General features: G+C 40.1%; 1 long non-coding RNA gene across 1 annotated transcript; it reads right to left on the reverse strand.

The window, feature by feature from the left end:
- Window positions 1–3,712: 3,712 nt before the first annotated feature.
- LOC120864423 lies at window positions 3,713–12,152 on the reverse strand. The gene is made up of 3 exons (XR_005721194.1): window positions 12,072–12,152; window positions 4,542–4,627; window positions 3,713–3,730 (listed from the first exon to the last, which is right to left on the reverse strand). It is a non-coding gene; the product is annotated as an uncharacterized LOC120864423 (long non-coding RNA).
- Window positions 12,153–16,309: the final 4,157 nt, after the last annotated feature.

A 16,309-nucleotide genomic window follows, 5' to 3' on the forward strand; every position in this document is an offset into this window, starting at 1 on the left:
TAGCTCTAAAAATTGCTGCTGCTGTCTTTAGTGGTTTTTGTGAGCCTCAGCTAATCCTTGGCTTTAACTCTCTTGAAATTCTTGTACTATTCTTTTGTATTCTCCTTAGTTATGTATTTTCCTGTCCACAAGTTACACAGATATTTTCCAGCCTTATCAGTTTTCAGTGCAAATATGCCAACTTCTCTTCAGGCCTCCCATTTTCTTTCCACTGAGAGTATGTTTAATTGTGTAGCCAGAATTCCATAATTCAACAGTCCTTGGGGGCTTCCCTGGTGGCTCAGATAGTGAAGAATCTGCCTGCAATGTGGGAGACCTGGGTTCAATCCCTGGGTTGGGAAGATCCCTTGGAAAAGAAATGGCAACTCAATCTAGTACTCTTTATCACCACAGAATTATATTCATCTTTTATCTCTTTTGGAAAGTAATTTTGTTTTTTAAAGAAAATATTTTATCAGCTATTATTCAAAACTCCACCCATATTCAATCCTCATGGCTTATTTTTTTTTAATGATGTGATTATAAGAGACAATATGGCACAAAGTTTAAGAGTTCAGTCTCAGGAGATGAAATCTGAATCTTGGCATTTTTTACTCACAAGTTGTGTGACCTTGAACAAGTGAGTCAACCTTTCTGTGCCTCAGTTTGCTCATCTATAAAATGGGGACAATATAGTGTTTCCCTATACTGTTATTGTAAGAACTGAATAATGTACATAAAGTATCTGGAACAGTGGCTGTCACATAAGTGGCTCTCAGTCCGTTTCAGTTCAGTCGCTCAGTCGTGTCTGATTCTTTGTGACCCCATGAATCGCAGCACGCCAGGCCTCCCTGTCCATCACCAACTCCCAGGGTCTACTCAAACTCATGTCCATTGAGTTGGTGATGTCATCCAGCCATCTCATCGTCTGTCGTCCCCTTCTCCTCCTTCCCCCAATCCCTCCCAGCATCAGGATCTTTTACAATGAGTCATATCTTCACATGAGGTGACCAAAGTACTGGAGTTTCAGCTTTAGCATCATTCCTTCCGAAGAAATCCCAGGGTTGATCTCCTTCAGAATGGACTGGTTGGATCTCCTTGCAGTCCAAGGGACTCTCAAGAGTCTTCTCCAACACCACAGTTCAAAAGCATCAATTCTTCAGTGCTCAGCCTTCTTCACAGCCCAACTCTCAGTTCCATACATGACCACAGGAAAAACCATAGCCTTGACTAGACGGACCTTTGTTGGCAAAGTAATGTCTCTGCTTTTGAATATGCTATCTAGGTTGGTCATAACTTTCCTTCCAAGGAGTAAGTGTGTTTTAATTTCATGGCTGCAATCACTATCTGCAGTGATTTTTGAGCCCCAAAAAATAAAGTCTGACACTGTTTCCCCATCTATTTCCCATGAAGTGATGGGACCAGATGGTATGATCTTCATTTTCTGAATGTTGAGCTTTAAGCCAACTTTTTCACTCTCCTCTTTCACTTTCATCAACAGGCTTTTTAGTTCTTCTTTACTTTCTGCCATAAGGGTGCTATCATCTGCATATCTGAGGTTATTGATATTTCTCCCAGCAATCTTGATTCCAGCTTGTGCTTCTTCCAGCCCAGTGTTTCTAATGATGTATGCTGCATATAAGTTAAATAAGCAGGATGACAATATACAGCCTTGACGTACTCCTTTTCCTATTTGGAACCGGTCTGTTCCATGTCCAGTTCTAACTATTGCTTCCTGTCCTACATACAGGTTTCTCAACAGGCAGGTCAGGTGGTCTGGTATTCCCATCTCTTTCAGAATTTTCCGCAGTTTATTGTGATCCTTTGGCATAGTCAATAAAGCAGAAGTAGATGTTTTTCTGGAACTCTCTTGCTTTTTCCATGATCCAGCAGATGTTGGCAATTTGATCTCTGGTTCCTCTGCCTTTTCTAAAACCAGCTTTTCTAAAACTAAGTGGCTCTATATGCCTATTATTATTGCATCAAACAGTTAAAGTGCCTCAGGCATGGTATTTCTCCTTCTGCTGGATACAGAAGTCAAAATTTCTCACAATCTTATAGAGTAGTATTCGTCTTTAAAATAATTCCCTCAAAAGATTGCTTAAGTATGCATCAAACTGTGAACTAGCACCTATAGCAAGAGTATGGGAAAGGAGTTCCTGAGACCATCAAAAAGATAATAAATTCACAAGAGAATGAAGGCTTCACAGCAAAGACAACAAGAGAGATGAATAGGTAAATTCCTAGGAACAGAAAGCAAAAGGCACTCTATGGGTGCAGCAAATGGAGCATGGGAACCGGCAGCACAGGACAGCAGAACAGGCCGCAGTGGAGGGTGGGGCCTCATCCCAACAGAACCCTGCAGAGACTCGCAGCCCAGGCGAACAGACAGAGTGCGGGACAGGGAGGACAGGGCGTCATCAAATGTCCTTCAATAAAACAGGTCCACTGGTTCACTCATGCACACATAGACGCACACACACATGCATCTAACACACTCAGGACCTCTGCATGTAAAAGGCAGTTCAGTGTTGACTTCTATAAGAGAAAAATAGTGCAGGCCCCTAAAGGATTTGAGCAAGCTGCTGGGGGAAAGTACAGATTGCTAGTATGAGCCCTGGTTTCTCAGTCTCTCATCCATTCACCCTTGTGAAAATTCTGCAGATAATAAGCCCTACGTACATAGAAAGAGCCTTCACTACAGGGGAGGAGGCATCCTGGAGAAAGAAAGGACCTATAGAGTAGTCAAGGAAACCTGCACCCCAACCTTGAATAATCAACCTAAACATTTAGTCTAAAATAGGAACTGATGATCAAAGACTACCAGCATATGAGGAAGACTAACAGCATAAAAAAGAGAGATCAAGATCAAATCAGAGCCATAGTTCCAGGAGAACATAACAGAAATGCAAGGAACAGAAGAAATCTTTTTCTTAAATTCCAATTAGACTCCTAATGAGTTTTTTAATGATATTATAAAAGAAAAACACCAATACAGTATACTAACACATATATATGGAATTTAGAAAGATGGCAATGATGACCCTGTATGCAGGACAGCAAAAAAGACACAGATGTGTATAGCGGACTTTTGGACTCAGAGGGAGAGGGAGAGGGTGAGATGATTTGGGAGAATGGCATTGAAACATGTATAATATCATGTAAGGAATCGCCAGTCTATGTCCAATGCAGGATATGGCATTCTTGGGGCTGGTACATGGGGATGACCCAGAGAGATGTTTTGGGGAGGGGGGTGGGAGGGGGGTTCATGTTTGGGAACACATGTACACCCATGGTGGATTCATGTCAATGTAAGGCAAAACCAATACAGAATTGTAAAGTAAAATAAAAAATAAATAAATTAATTAATTAATTAAAAAAAAAACAACACCAAATAAATAAATAAATGATATTATAACCTTAAAAACAAGATCTACAAAAAAATGGGGTAGATCACAGTAAGAACTAATTCCTAAATTTTTTAATGCAAAGTTCAAAATTCATAAAGGGCAGTAAGATATCAATAAAAATACATCAGAACACAGAATGGAAAAATTTAAATATGAAATAAATCAAGAGTGATAAAAGTCATAAAATATCAACATACAAATTTCAGAAAAAGAACAGAGAGAACAGAGAAAAGTAAAGTTTTCCCAAAAATGAAAAAAAAAATATAAAAAGATACAACATCATAATGAAAAGCTTATGAATATTATCACCATCTAACTTGGTACTGATTCAAGAAGTACATCTAAAGCAGAGGGAACAAAAAATGAAACATACTATTGATATTATTGCAGGCATGGACAAGTAACAACAGAAAACCAAAAATTAATAATATAATACCAAATGCTAGAAGAAAGAAAATTTGAGTAGTACTTCAAGAAGTTAAATCCACAGGATATAGTGCAGGAAAACATCACTAATTAAAGTTTATTTGATCAAGAAATAGCTATAAATATACTACCATATTTATGGAAGAAACTACTGAAAAAGTTGGGAATGATTTTAACTGAAAAGAATGTGCTCTCCAAAAAGGACAGAGAGTAGTATCAGTTCAGTTCAGTTCAGTTCAGTTCAGTCGCTCAGTCATGTCCGACTCTTTGCGACCCCATGAACCACAGCACGCCAGGCCTCCCTGTCCATCACCAACTCCTGGAGTCCACCCAAACCCACGTCCATCAAGTAGTATATTTTATTACTAAATCTTTCTACACTAGATGATTTTTTTACTTGGCATCTCAGTCTCTGTTCAGGCTAGTACTGTTTTGGTGCAACATAAAGGTTTAGGCCTATAGAGTCAGCATGTAATGAACATGTAAGGAAATAGTAGTATGTTCTACAGCCAGGCTCTATGGGAGAATGCAGACAGCCCCAGATGGGAGAGTGGACCAGTGACTGGCTAACCAAAGTGAGCCAGTCATTCCATGGGTGACTATATCATTCCATGGGTGACTACATCATTCCATGGGTGACTACAAAGGCATTTGAGTCTCCTTCCAAAACCCGAGGCCAGACAAGAATCTGTTTGCATCTTGACTGAGCTGCCAAGATTCCCATACCTTAGTAAGATGACGCTCGTTACTGGACATCATTCTGTCACTATCAAGCCCAAGTCTCAGTCCTTCGAATAAGCTCTAACTTTGCTCTGGAATTTAAAAGAAATAAAACATAAGACTTTTGTAGTTGGTTTTAACTTCAGTAATCTCAGCACCTGAGATGGGCTATTCAACAAAATTGACTGAGTGCCTACTTTGCACAACGCACCACGGGAAACACACAGATAAACGAAACAGATATGTTCTTTTAGGGAGCTTAGGAACCACTGAGCAAGAAAGAATTGAATGCAGCTAATTTTAATACAAGGTTGAATGCAAGTGGATTGGAGCATAAAGAAGGAAGAAAGTGTTTTCAGCTTAGAAAGAGATCAGGAAAGACTAAGTCAAAGTGAGGTGGAACCCTGGGCCTTGCGTCAACAGGATGCCTGCAGGCTAGTGCCATGATGCCACTGTGACTTGGAATATAATCTGAGCGCAATATTATCTGATCTGTACCTGCCCTGGCCAAGGACAATGTTGGGATATCCAGTTTGGGGTGCTCTGAATTTCTGATTAAATAATTTCTGATTAAATTAAGTGATTAAATTAAATTTAAATTAAATTAAGTGATTAAATGCTACATTCATTTCAAATGCCTCACTTACCCACATTCAGGCATTTTCCTTGGAAAGTACGATTGATAAAGTATAAATCTAACACAGAGAAGTCTGTGTTACGGTATAAGCAAATCAGAAGTCACTCATAACTCCAACTAAATCCAAAATTTTGGGTAGTTTCTGTTTTGAATATTGTATCTCAACATGTGTTTGTGGCCATGTGTCTACATTGTCCTCTCAAGTCCCGAAGAAAGAAGAACCAGAGAACATTAAAATTGGAAAGGACCTCGACTATTATTCAACACAATCCTATCATTTTACAAATGATGAAACTAGGCCAAGATACAGTAAATGTGACTTCCCAAGGTTATGCAACCACAGGGAGCAAAGCCTGGACTTAAAGCAAGTTTTCAAGTGCAGGTCCAGAAGCTCTTTTTTCTGGATACTATACTGAAAGGAAAATGAAAGGATAAGAAAAAAAAAAAACAAAGATAATAAAGAAATTAAATGTAATGCTTAATAAAGTCATTGCCAATAGATGTAGAAACATCAGTGTTTCTGAAATAAATTTCAAAAAGCTTTTAAGGGATCCATATTTTTTAATATGTTTTCTTCTTGGACAAAATAAATATATACTGGTTATAAAAATACAAAATATTTCTTTTCAAACTATTTTAACTAATTTTAAAATAATTATTAAAAGCATAAATTTTTATTCTGTTAAAGCAGCCAGGGAAATGGTAATTAGCTAATCATCCACATACATAAAACTTTTGCTTTCTAAAAGCAAAAACAGGAAATATTTTAAAATAGGTACTCTCAATATTTAAAATAGGTACTCTCAATATTTAAAATAAGTACTCTCAATAATAAATAGATACTCTCAATATCTCAGAGCCAACTCATTGGAAAAGACCCTGATGCTGGGAAAGACTGAGGGCAGGAAGAGAAGGCGGTGACAGGATGAGATGGTTGGATGGCATCACCGACTCAATGGACATGAGTTTGAGCAAATTCCAGGAGATAATTGGATGCCATCACTGACTCACTGGATATGAATTTGAGCAAATTCCCTGTGAAGGACAGGGAAGCCTGACGTGCTGTAGTCCGTGGGGCTTCAAGGAGTCAGACACGACTTAGCAACTGAACAGCAACAACAACTCAATATTTATTTAATATTTATATCTAGAGACACTGTATTTTAAAAATAGAAAAATTAGAACAGAGTCTGTGCTGTGTCTGCTTACGACTATCACCTACCAGCATCTATCATAGCAACTCCATAAGAACCTCTAATGTCAGGTCCATGAATCAAGGCAAATTCAGTTCGGTTCAGTCGCTCAGTCGTGTCCGACTTTTTGTGACCCCATGAATCGCAGCACACCAGGCCTCCCTGTCCATCACCAACTCCCGGAGTTCACTCAGACTCACATTCATCGAGTCAGTGATGCCATCCAACTGTCTCATCCTCTGTCATCCCCTTCTCCTCCTGCCCCCAACCCCTCCCAGCATCAGAGTCTTTTCCAATAAGTCAACTCTGCGCATGAGGTGGCCAAAGTATTGGAGTTTCAGTTTTAGCATCATTCCTTCCAAAGAAATCCCAGGGCTGATCTTCAGAATGGACTGGTTGGATCTCCTTGCAGTCCAAGGGACTCTCAAGAGTCTTCTCCAACACCACAGTTCAAAAGCATTAATTCTTTGGTGCTCAGCTTTCTTCACAGTCCAACTCTCACATCCATACCTGACCACAGGAAAAACCATAGCCTTGACTAGACGGACCTTAGTCAGCAAAGTAGCATCTCTGCTTTTGAATATGCTATCTAAGTTGGTCATAACTTTTCTTCCAAGGAGTAAGCGTCTTTTAATTTCATGGCTGCAGTCACCATCTGGTCAAACAGGAGATGGCAAGAGTGAATGTCAACATTCTAGAAATCAGCAAACTAAAATGGACTGGAATGGGTGAATTTAACTCAGATGACCATTATATCTAAACAGTGGGCAAGAATCCCTTAGAAGAAATGGAGTAGCTGTCATAGTCAACAAAACAGTCCAAAATGCAGTACTTGGATGTAATCTCAAAAATGACAGAATGATCTCTGTTTCCAAGGCAAACCATTCAATATCACAGTAATCCAAGTCTATGGCCAGATGAGCAATGCTGAGGAAGCTGAAGTTGAATGGTTCTATGAAGGCCTACAAGATCTTCTAGAACTAACACCCAAAAAGATGCCCTTTTCTTTACAGGGGACTGGAATGCAAAAGTAGGAAGTCAAGAAATACCTGGAGTAACAGGTAAATTTTGCCTTGGAGTACAGAATGAAGCAGGGCAAGAGAATTGAGTTCTGCCAAGAGAATGCACTGGACATAGCAAACACCCTCTTCCAACAACACAAGAGAAGACTCTACACATGGACATCACCAGATGGTCAACACTGAAATCAGACTGAGTATATTCTTTGCAGCCAAAGATGGAGAAGCTCTATACAGTCAGCAAAACAAAGACCGGGACCTGATTGTGGCTCAGATCATGAACTCCTTATTGTCAAATTCAGATTTAAATTGAAGAAAGTAGGGAAAACCACTGGATCATTCAGGTATGACCTAAATCAATTCCCTTACAATGATGCAGTGGAAGTGACAAACAGAGTCAAGGGATTAGATCTGATAGACAGAGCGCCTGAAGAACTATGGACGGAGGTACGTGACATTGTACAGGAGACAGCAATCAAGACCATCCCCAAGAAAATAAATTCAAAAGGCAAAATGGTTGTCTGAGGAGGACTTATAAATAGCTGAGAAACAGAAGAGAAGCAAAAAGCAAAGGAGAAAAGGAAAGATATAAGCATCTGAATGCAGAGTTCCAAAGTATAGCAAGGAGAGATAAGAAAGCCTTCCTCAGTGATCAATGCAAAGAAATAGAGGAAAACAATAGAATGGGGAAGACTAGAGATCTCTTCAACAAATTTAGAGATACCAAGGGAACATTTCATGCAAAGATGGGCTCGATAAAGGACAGAAATGGTATGGACCTAACAGAAGCAGAAGATATTAAGAAGGGGTGGCAAGAATACACAGAAGAATTATACAAAAAAGATATTCATGACCCAGACAACCATGATGGTGTGACCACTCACCTAGAGCCAGACATCCTGGAATATGAACTCAAGTGGACCTGAGGAAGCATCACTATGAACAAAGCTAGTGGAGGTGATAGAATTCCAGTTGAGCTATTTCAAATCCTAAAAGATGATGCTGTGAAAGTGCTGCACTCAATATGCCAGCAAATTTGGAAAACTCAGCAGTGGCCACAGGACTGGAAAAGGTCAGTTCATTCCAATCCCAAAGGAAGGCAATGCCAAAGAATGTTCAAACTACTACACAATTGCACTCATCTCACATGCTTGCAAAGTAATGCTCAAAATTCTCCAAGCCAGGCTTTAACAGTACATGAACTGTGAACATCCAGATGTTCAAGCTGGATTTAGAAAAGGTAGAGGAACCAGAGGTCAAATTACCAACATCTGTTGGATCATCAAAAAAGTAAGAGAGTTCCAGAAAAAAACATCTATTTCTGCTTTATTGACTATGCCAAAGCCTTTGACTGTGTGGATCACAACAAATTGTGGAAAATTTTTCAAGAGATGGGAATACCAGACCACCTGACCTGCCTCCTGAGAAATCTGTATGCTGGTCAACGAGCAACAGTTAGAACTGGACATGGAACAATACACTGGTTCCAAATCAGGAAAGGAGTGCATCAAGGCTGTATATTGTCACCCTGCTTACTTAACTTATATGCAGAGTACATCATGTGAAATGTCAGGTTGGATGAAGCACAAGCTGGAATCAAGATTGCTGGAAGAAATATCGATAACCTCAGATATGCAAATGACACCACCCTTACGGCAGAAAGCAAAGAAGAACTAAAGAGCCTCTTGATAAAAGTGAAAGAGGAGAGTGAAAAAGTTGGCTTAAAGCTCAACATTCAGAAAACTAAGATCATAGCATCTGGTTCCATCACTTCATGGCAAATAGATGGGGAAACAATGGAAACAGTGACAGACTTTATCTTTTAGGGCTCCAAAATTACTTTGGAAGGTGACTGCAGCCATGAAATTAAAAGATGCTTGCTCCTTGGAAGAAAAATTATAGCCAACCTAGATAGCATATTAAAAAGCAGAGACATTACTTTGCCAACAAAGGTCCATCTAGTGAAAGCTATGGTTTTTCCAGTAGTCATGTATGGATATGAGAGTTGGACTATAAAGAAAGCTGTGTGCTGAAGAATTGATGCTTTTGAACTGTGGTGTTGGAGAAGACTCTTGAGAGTTCCTTGGACTGCAAGGAGATCCAACCAGTCAACCATAAAGGAAATCAGTCCTGAATATTCATTGGAAGGACTGATGCTGAAGTTGAAACTCCAATACTTTGGCCACCTGATGCGAAGAATTGACTCCTTGGAAAAGACCCTGATGCTGGGAAAGATTGAAGGCGGGAGGAGAAGGGGATGACAGAGGATGAGATGATTGGATGGCATCACCGACATGATGGACATGAGTTTGAATAAACTCTGGGAGTTGGTGATGGACAGGGAAGCAGGTGTGCTGCAGTCCATGGGGTTGCAGAAAGTCGGACACAACTGAGTGACTTAACTGAACTGAATCATAACATCTGGCTTATGGAATATACTCAATATATCTTAGTTGAAGAAATAAATTAGTTCATACTGCCATGCTCTCCTCCAGGATTAAAATTCTCCAGCAACCTTTGTATAATACATATTATGTCCAATATTTAGATGGTAAAAATCTGATATTTAACACTAAAATTTGGAAGAGTTCAAAACTTCACCTACCCTTGATTAAAAAGCAATCCATCCTTTTCCAAAGAAGATTCCATGATTAAATCTTTCTCTAGACCCACCTGTAATTAAGTCCCAGGTGACAGCCAGAACCTGAATCTGAAGCAGAAGTAGAATCCTGCTTTCCTCTTTCCTCACCCTAACCCAGAGGAGGGCTCTAGAGGTGAAACCCATGCTTGACTTCAGACCCTACTCCCAAGCACAAGTGAGGACTTCTTTACTGGCCAAGAGTGTCCAGTTCATATCACCAGATGCCTTCTCATTAGTGACTTACAGGCCACTAACAGGCTAACTAGGAAACACCCTAAGAAGTATGAAGGGACTTCTGATCCAGAGGGCTATTTGCCAGGGCATACAAATGGAAGAGAGAAACTCAAAGTTTTTTCAAGGATATTAAGAACCTCATGGAGGGAAGTTAAAGATGGAACCTAAATATGAAAGGCACAAGGACCTTATTTAAGTGTTATGCCATATATATATGAGAAGTTAACATACTTTTGTTATCTTCCTCATCTATTTTATAGAAATGAGAAAAATGTTGCGTTTTGAAAACTGGTGTCACTGAGGTTTTCCAATTGCTTGCAACAACAGGGGCAGGGGAAGGGATAAATTTGGAGATTGGGATTGACATACACACACTACTATATATAAAATAACTAATAAGGACCTGCTGTATAGCACAAGGAACTCTACTCAATACTCCATAATGACCTCTTTAGGAAAAGAATCTAAAAACAGAGTGTGTATATGTAAAACTGACTCACTTTGCTGTACACCTATACTATAACAACATTGTTAATCAACTATAATCCAATAACATTTTAAAAACAAAAACAAATAAAGCTGCCATTTCTAATCTTCCTTTGAATGTTTTATATAGCATAAGTGAATGTTATAACTTCTGACTTTCCTATTTTAGTGTCTGTGTACTTATGCAACTAACTATAAATGAAATATTGCAAGTCTGACTCTTTTTCCACTTACCTATATATAAAGTCATTTAAGTATTAAACCATATTTCCCCTACTCCACTAGTAAAGAAAAAATCCCCAAATACTGAGAAAAATAAAAACACAGGGGCATGAGTTAGGGAAAGTGAAAGTGTGAAAGTGTTAGTTATTCAGTGGTGTCTGACTGTGACCCCATGGACTGTAGCCCACCAGGCTCCTCTGTCTATGGAATTCTCCAGGCAAGAATACTGGAGTGGGTAGCCATTCCCTTCTCCAGGGGATCTTCTTCTCCAGGGGATCTTCCCAACTGAGCAATCAAACCTGGGTCTCCTGCATTGCAGGCAGATTCTTTACCACTTAACCACAAGATGCTTTTGAACTGTGATGTTGGAGAAGACTTTTGAGAGTCGTTTGGACTGCAGAGATTCAACCAGTCCATCCTAAAGATCAGTCCTGAATATTCACTAGAAGGACTGATGTTAAAGCTTAAACTCCAATACTTTGTCCACCTGATGCGAAGAACTAACTCATTTGAAAAGACCTTGATGCTGGGAAAGACTGAAGGCGGGAGGAGAAGGGGATGACAGAGGATGAGATGGTTGGATGGCATCACTGACTCAATGGACATGAGTTTGAGTAAACTCTAGGAGTTGGTGAAGGACAGGGAGGCCTGGCGTGCAGCAGTCCATGGGGTCGCAAAGAATCGGACACGACTGAGTGACTGAACTGAACTGAATTATGCCAGAGTTAGGGAGGCTGTTGGCTAAGCAGTAAAGAATTTGCCTGCAATGCAGGAGACATGGCAGGAGCCATGACTTTGATCCTGGGTCAGGAAGATCCCCTGGAGAAGGAAATGGCAACCCACTCCAGTATTCTTGCCTGGAGAATCCCATAGACAGAGGAACTTAGTAGGCTACCATCTGTGGGTTTGCAAAGAGTTGGATACCACTGAGCAACTAAATAACAACGATTCTTCCTAAACTAGCTTCTACTACTGAGTCACCAGTGATACTCAGCTGCCTGCACCTCACTTTTCTCCGTCCGAGAAACAAAGACCAGAGTCACAGTTATATCATAGAAAGAAATGGGAAAAAATAGCAAATGGTGGCTTGCAAGTCTTACCAACCTTCTTGGGAGGTTAACTGTGGATCCTCAAGACCATTTGATGCCTGGTGTCCCAAGTCCACCTCAGAAGGTAACGGTGGCCTGAGGAAGGAGGCAAAGGACAAAAGCAGACCCTGATACACAGAATCTGGAAACTCATCAGGATTTGCCCACATTTTCATTTGAAGAAAAATTTTGCACTGACTCCAGAGGGAGAAAAATCTTGATGTATAAATTTTGAATTTTTCTAATGAAGCTGCATCAGGTACTAAACGTAATCTGGAAAATTTCACCCCAGATGAAGAGTTTAAGAAATTCTGTCAGAGAATGAAGATACAACAGCTTGATCATTTTTAAAATTTAAGTATGCTTCCTGTTGTGAATATTCTCAGAGATGCCCATGCATTCTTTATCTGATGGCAAGAAGAGAAAATAGGTACATTAACAGTATAAAAAAGAAAAAATAGGGTTCCATATGCTATTGTGTGTTTATATGAAAAAATTTTGCTTGTGAGTGCTAAGTCACTTCAGTTCATTTCAGTTCAGTTCAGTTGCTCAGTGATGTCCGACTCTTTGTGACCCCATGAATTGCAGAACGCCAAGCCTCCCTATCCATCACCAACTCCCGGAGTTCACTCAAACTCACATCCATCGAGTCGGTGATGCCATTCAGCCATCTCATCCTCTGTTGTCCCCTTCTCCTCCTGCCCCCAATCCCTCCCAGCATCAGACTCATCTCCAATGAGTCAACTCTTCACATGAGGTGGCCAAAGTATTGGAGTTTCAGCCTCAGCATCAGACCTTCCAAAGAACACTCAGGACTGATCTCCTTTAGAATGGACTGGTTGGATCTCCTTGCAGTCCAAGGGACTCTCAAGGGTCTTCTCCAACACCACAGTTCAAAAGTATCAATTCTTTGTCCAACTCTCACATCCATACATGACCACTGGAAAAACCACAGCCTTGACTAGACGGACCTTTGTTGGCAAAGGAATGTCTCTGCTTTTCAATAAGCTATCTAGGTTGGTCATAACTTTCCTTCCAAGGAGTAAGCGTCTTTTAATTTCATGGGTGCAATCACCATCTGCAGTGAATTTGGAGCCCCCCAAAATAAAGTCTGACACTTCAGTCAGGTCCAACTCTTTGCGACCCCATGGACTATAGCCTGCCAGGCTCCTCTGCCCATGGGATTCTCCAGGCAAGAATACTAGAGAGGGTTGCCATGCCCTCCTCCAGGGGATCTTCCCAAACCAGGGATTTGAACCCAAGTCTCCTGTGGCTCCTGCATGGCAGGCAGGTTCTTTTTTGCTGAACCACATACAACTGCATATAGAACAATTATCTTTAATAAACAGATTTGCTTGGCAGCTTGGTTCTAGGTGTAGTTCACACTCTCCCAGGACTCTGGAGGATGGACAGCTGAACCTGCTGGCCAGGTCAGGGAGGTCTGTCTGCTCACTAGCTTGATCCCAGCCGGATTTACTTGTTCCTGCATCCACTGTTTGCATGAAGAAATTACACTTTGCCCATTTTCTTCAATGATGGTAATTAAATATTTCTACTGAGTTGGCAACCTATTTTACTTGAAATTGTGAATTTGTTTTATTTTTCTAAATAAATATGGGGTTTTTTTCTGTTTTTTATTATTTATTTACCTCAAATTTTAATCATTTTTCCTAAACATTTTCTTTAATGTGTCTTTCCTTTTGTATTCTCATTTTTCAAATGTTCCCCTTTCTCATTGTAACTGTTTTTTTTTCCTTTTGTCACTTTCTAAGCAGTCAAAAGCAGGAAAACATGGAAATAAGCTGAGAAAGCTCCCAGGAGTAAATGCATTCAACCTGACTTTTCCATGAAGCATTTCATAGACAGGATCCACAGGAAAGGGATAAGGGACTGAGAGTTATGAAGGACTCTTTGGCTCCCAGATCAAAATTTCAAAGTTAGACATTTGACATAACCTCCCAAGGAGGCTCTACATATAGCCCAAGAGACATGCAACAATAGTAACAAGACATTTATCTCACAAATTTTAATCTGTAGTCCAAGTCCATTACCTGCTCGCACCTCTTATAGTCTACAAAAAAAAAAAGTCATTCACATATATATGTGTGTGTGCTACATACATATTTATGTACTATATTTCTCGTATATGTATCCAATTACTTCTCATTAATAACAACATTAAACTGCATTGTAATTTTTTATGTCAAAAGGGCTAATTTGTTAAATTTAAGTATATAAGAATATTACCTCGTGTAATTCTGCTCAGACGCTGCTTCAGTTTTAACTGTACCTAGAGTCTCAAGAAAAGCAACAGGAAGCATTTCCAACCCTTGAGAGAAGCTGGTCACAGATGATAACAAATGTGTCATGACTATGAGTATGGTTCATGCCACAGAATTCTGTGTCACTTTGACTCTTTAGCAGCTCTAAACCATTTGTAGTTTCTTCTAACAGGGCAGGTTCTCTAAGCACCTGCACATGTTATGCTGTCTGCCTCAAATACATTGTCTTATTTCTCCCTCAAGGGTGAGTCAGTTTGTGACTTTAATAAACAAACCTGATGAGTCTTATGAATATATTATGTGGAAATTTGGAGAAATTAATTTTGAATAGGAATTAGTCATTGAAATGATATAAAACATTCCCACTGTTCTTATTACTTTAATTTTAAAAGTTTACATTAAAAACAGCACTACTTTTCAAATACATATACCCTGTTTATGGTAAACCAAATCCTAATACTATATATTGCCTACATTAAACAAAAGGAAAATTTTTTTTTAAATGAGTCAGTTCAGCTCCACCTTCTCTGTGACTTTCTCTGATTACTCCTGTGTTCATTCACCTGCAACTTGCCAGGCACTGTGATAGATGCTGAGTAAGTAACACGAAAACAGTACACCTGCCCTCACGACGTGTGATGCACAGTGGTCAGAAGAGGTAAGGCAGGAACATTTTGTGATGGGGCTGGGGAAAGGTTTCCTGGAGGAGGGAACAGCTGGATCAAAATTTGAAAGCCGGGCAGGAATAATCCAAGAGAAGAAAGGATGAGGGGAGGGCATTCAAGAAAGCAACTAGGAGGAAGCAAGGGTGGAGAGAAAGAATGCTGGCTGAGAGGTCAATATGTCCTTCAAGGGAGTTTCAATTCTACTTTTTTTTTCTAGAAGGCAATGAGGATCCTTTGAAGCAGAAGAATGAGATGATTAGATGTATTTTTTTAGAAAGTGTGGAGATTAGAGAGAATGAGACTGGGGCAGTTAGGAGACCTATTGGTAAAGAAAATAACGTGTACTTAGTATGGGAATTAACATGGGAGAGAATTTGAGAGAGATGAATGAGTGAGAAGGGAAAGGACTTAGTCGTGGATGGGCCGTGGTGCACGAGGCAAAGAAAGACAAGAGGGAAACCTAGGCTCCTCTGCCTTCTTGCCAAAGTGGACATGAGATTCTCACTGAGATCAGAAACTCAGGAGGAGGAGGACGAGGTGACGGGTCTGAATCTGGGTAAACAGGAGAGGCCGTGGGACAGAAACATGGAAAGGCAGGGATCATCCTACTGTGTGCTTGCCACCCTGTGGCATCACCTTGTGTTTCCATTGTTGGGCTTGTCTGTCTTCTACCTCTAACTTTCTCCAGACAGGAAGGACCCTTCAATCCCAAAACCTCCCCTTTTAGGTGCCCTCAACTAGCCCAAGACAAACAAGGCTCTCTCATTTTTCCTGTCTCCCACGCAGTTCAGTTCAGTCACTCAGTCGTGTCCAACTCTTTGCAACCCCATGGGCTGTAGCATGCCAGGCCTCCCTATCCATCACCAACTCCCGGAGTTGACTCAAACTCATTGAGTCAGTGATGCCATCTCATCCTCTGTCTCTCATCAGAGCAGGGCTAACTTAGAAGAAATATCCTACACGGCTGAAGTCCATCACCCCTTCTAGAGAGAGCAGAAACACGGACTGAGGAAAGAGAAATGCTGTTTTGCTTTTATTTTAATATCACCCATTTTCAAAGAAACCATTGTTTCAGGAGAACTGAATACTTTCTAAGGTAAATAGAGTGAATATGAATAACAATCTTGTTTAAGATTCCAACTTGTTAACAGAAAACATGTGTAGACTTGAGAATTAAAAATAAACATGCCTTTAAAGATGACCTGGAAGGCTTCTTACCTGCCAAGAATAGAGTTCAAGACCTCAGAAGGCCTACGTTTTCCCAGAAATGGTAGATTATATTGCTAATGATGGGCAAAGGCATTAAA

Source organism: Oryx dammah, unplaced genomic scaffold, assembly GCF_014754425.2.
Source record: "Oryx dammah isolate SB20612 unplaced genomic scaffold, SCBI_Odam_1.1 HiC_scaffold_5, whole genome shotgun sequence".
NCBI classification, from domain to species: domain Eukaryota; kingdom Metazoa; phylum Chordata; class Mammalia; order Artiodactyla; family Bovidae; genus Oryx; species Oryx dammah.